We start from the raw sequence: 3,846 nt of genomic DNA on the forward strand, positions 1-3,846 counted from the left end.
TCGAAGCCTGGTTCTCTGGGGTCGACTGGAACCCTACGCCCCGTACTGTACTGACGCCTATCATCTGGCTGCCGAGGAGCGTAAGACCCACCCCTCGGAGGGGAATAGGGCACTCGACGCCTATCATCTCGGTCGAGTCTGTCGCCATATTGATCTCGTCGATTCTCGCGCCCTTCACGCCGCGGAGGCGATCTGGGGCTGTGAGCCGACTGAACCGTATTCACAGTGACGGATCGACTGTGAATTCTGTTGCGCGACTGAGACACGGCTGAATTCTGATCTCCTGCTGCCCGGAGCAGATCCCTGATCTGCAGCAAACCTCTGCCAGCTTCCGACTGCGAAGGCTGGATGGACTCTGCTATACGGGTCGCAGCTGCTAAATTCTGAATTGGGGTTCGATATACCTGAGTCGGCGGGAAGAGTTGACGTCGATTGGTGTCGGGAACTCGTTGCCGCGCGCGCTCGTCGAGTGCTCGCTGAAGGTTCTCCAGTCGAGTGCGCTCGGCCAAATTGGCCAGACGCGCCTCCTCCAAGGCACGAGCCTCGGGGGTTTCTCCTGCGATGGGAATACGCAGGGGATCCTCGTTCCTGCGGCGAAGCTCCTCTCTTTGCAGAGAGTCGAGTGGCTCGGGCTGGTACTCTTCGTAGCCTCGTGCGGGGTCGTCTCCGTCACCTGCTCCACCGTCATGGGCGAAGCCAGGGGGACCGCGGGGCCCGTCGACCATCAAGATTTCTGCCGCTGGATCACTGCTACCGCACTCGGATGCAGTCTCTACGGAGCCAGTCGACAGGTCGAACAAGCCGTAGGGATATTCGTCGGGCTCGATTGCCGCGACTTGGGTGGTGGCTGATTGGCGAGCCACCGCGTGCCTCACCCATCGCTGAAGCCTCGACCGGCCCGAGCGCTTGCGCTGGCGGGAGACCGGGAGGGTGGACGATGAAGGAGCCGACCGATACTGGGTCGACGGTTGCCGCAACAGAACGCCGCGGACACATGCGCGAAAATGCGTCGCACCGCGGACGGGGAGCGCATCTACGTCGAGTGGAGCCTCCTGGAGCCATGTGGAGTCGTCGGCGATGAAGGTGAGAGTGCCGAGACGGATCTCTTGACCCTCGACCAAAACTCCAGCAGACACCATGATGAAAGTACTCGGAAGAATCGCAACTTCTCCACAAAATCGCTAAAACACCTGCCCCAAGGTGGGCGCCAACTGTCGTGGTTCTAAGCCTGACAGTAGAGTGGGGGGTAGGTATGGAGAGGCAAGGTCCTAGCTATGGAGAGGTTGTAAACACAAAGGATGTATGAGTTCAGGCCCTTCTCGGAGGAAGTAATAGCCCTACGTCTCGGAGCCCGGAGGCGGTCGAGTGGATTATGAGTATATGAGCTACAAGGTGCCGAACCCTTCTGCCTGTGGAGGGGGGTGGCTTATATAGAGTGCGCCAGGACCCCAGCCAGCCCACGTAGGAGAGGGTTTAAGGTGAGTTAAGTCTGGGGCGTTACTGGTAACGCCCCACATAAAGTGCCTTTACTATCATAAAGTCTACTTGATTACAGGCCGTTGCAGTGCAGAGCGCCTCTTGACCTCCTGGTGGTCGAGTGAGTCTTCGTGGTCGAGTCCGTCAGGCCAGTCGAGTGAGTCCTCGTTAGTCGACTGGAAGGCGACCTCTTCTAAGGATGTCCTGGGGTAAGTTACTTTGATCAGGTCCATGACCCTACCCTAGGTACATAACCCCATCAGTAACCATGGTAGCATCTTGAGCCCAAGAACAGTGTTACTGCCATTTAATGCCGCGATGTTTTAGCTCCAGGAATTTGGACCCTCCTGCGATAAGAATCAGTTGAAAAGGTTGGTCTATGCTACTTCTCTAAGGATGATTAGATGTGCTTTGTTGTTAATTGTAGTGATAGTGACTATGATTGAATTGGTAAGATGACAAATTGACAGTTATTGCTTGATGATCTTACTCTTTTTCGTCACATTGCATACTTCTTAGATGGGAATCATCGAATGTATACATATATGACAGTTATAACTTATAGGGGGGACACCGTATTAACTGTATTTTATTCCTGATTGAGCAATCTTATAGGGGGGGGGATTATTTCTTTTATACATCTGGCATCAATTTGTTCCTTATGAGGAAGATTTTCATGTGGTAGTCATATGCTTTGCGTGCAACTGTTTGTATGCTGCAAACCTGGGTTGTGCAGGCAGCATCTGGTTTCTTCATTTGCTATTTTTATGTAGTTATGTTCTCGAAAGCAATTAAATTTTTCATCTTGCACCTGAGACAAACCTAGAATCTAGATCACAAGGGAAATATGATGTGAATCACTTTTTCTATTGTTTCTAAAGTTAGTTATGGTCGTCAGAATTTATTAAGCATCATATCTTTGATATGGCGGTCTACCTTTCCAAAAAGTTGTAGAAATTCTCACTTATTCTGCTTCAAGATGCTATAAGACTAGCTTAATCTGTAGCAAAGAACATTTTCTTACTTAACCTTAGTTTCACTCTGAACTAAATGTGTGTTTTCATTCTTTTTACAGGAAAATTCGTGCAACAGGGATTTGACCCTAAACTCTTTTGATTATACAAACTACAAAGTGATCTAATTTCCATTTTCTCCCTATGCAGTCAATCAAAAGTCTTATTGGCACTTCTTGCTGCTACTACATTCATGATGACCACTGTGTCAAGCCTTCCAAGTATCTGCTCTCCTGATGTTTACACAAGGGAGACGCTACTAAGGAAGCAGAACATGGAGAAGTTTTCTTGATGTTTACACAAGGGAGATGATACTAAAGAAGCAGATCGCGAAGAAGTTTCAATGAATTAGAGAGTTATAGATGCCAGCTGGTCCTCTACATATCTGTTACCTGATAAAAATAAGAAAAATGCATGTGCTGCATTCATTAAGGCTAATAGTTCTCAATTTTGCCAATGGTAATGGGCTGTTGGGTATCAACCGAATGACAATAGTGGCCTGAGGGGTGGTAACATGGTTGCCTCTTGCGGAATAGCCATTTAGATATTATTTTGTTGTGTAATCTTAATCTCCATCCAAATCATATTTAATTTGTATGTTAATCTTCTCCTGGTGGAACGCATGGGCATGTTTCCTATACCATATGTGTATGATTTAAAATCAATAAGCAACTCAAGAAGTGGGTCCTAGGAAGGAGAGAGAAGGAATTAAAAGGAGCAAATTCGGCTATTATATAAGCAGAAAGGAAATAAAATGTTCCACTCATAAGGAAAGATAAGGAATAAAAAGGAGTAAATTTGGCTCTTATAAAGCAGAAAGGAAAGAAACATAAATTTCGATTGTACTCTCATGAGCGAGAAGGAAAGAGAGGGAGTAAAATTCGCTCTTAAAGGAATGGAATTATGAGGAAAAGAGTTAAAGAATGATGCTGTTGTTGGATGTGAATGGGCTGAGATGAGGGACCAATTAAAATAAATGAGCATCAGCGGTTGCACCTGCACATATTCAATGGCCCTCCTCTTCTCACATTCACATACAAAAGGTTGGCTGGCACCTTCATATTTTTGATAATGTTTGTTTGAATCTTCTGTGGGTTATTATGCTTGGCCACGTTTATATTACATCCAATATTATGTGTACTCATTTGATGTAAGGTTATTTTTAATAACTTTAATATTCAGTTTTTTTGTCGGATGAATTGATGAACCGGCGGTCCAACCGGTGACAGCCGCAATGGTTCGGTTGCCTGTTCGGTTCTTAAAAATTTCGATGGTCGTGGAGGAAGAATACGACATAGTTCGCTGCCGGAAACATGCCCAAGTTCATGATAGAGACGAAGAAGGTGATTGTTCAACA

At 47.0% G+C, this 3,846-nt stretch overlaps 1 long non-coding RNA gene across 1 annotated transcript; it reads left to right on the plus strand.

Moving 5' to 3' along the window:
• Positions 1-1,736: 1,736 nt before the first annotated feature.
• LOC123137594 (uncharacterized) lies at positions 1,737-3,112 on the plus strand. Its single transcript, XR_006468359.1, has 2 exons — positions 1,737-1,847; positions 2,552-3,112. It is a non-coding gene; the product is annotated as an uncharacterized lncRNA (long non-coding RNA).
• Positions 3,113-3,846: the final 734 nt, after the last annotated feature.

The sequence above is a fragment of the Triticum aestivum genome, chromosome 6B (genome assembly GCF_018294505.1).
Source record: "Triticum aestivum cultivar Chinese Spring chromosome 6B, IWGSC CS RefSeq v2.1, whole genome shotgun sequence".
NCBI lineage: Eukaryota > Viridiplantae > Streptophyta > Magnoliopsida > Poales > Poaceae > Triticum > Triticum aestivum.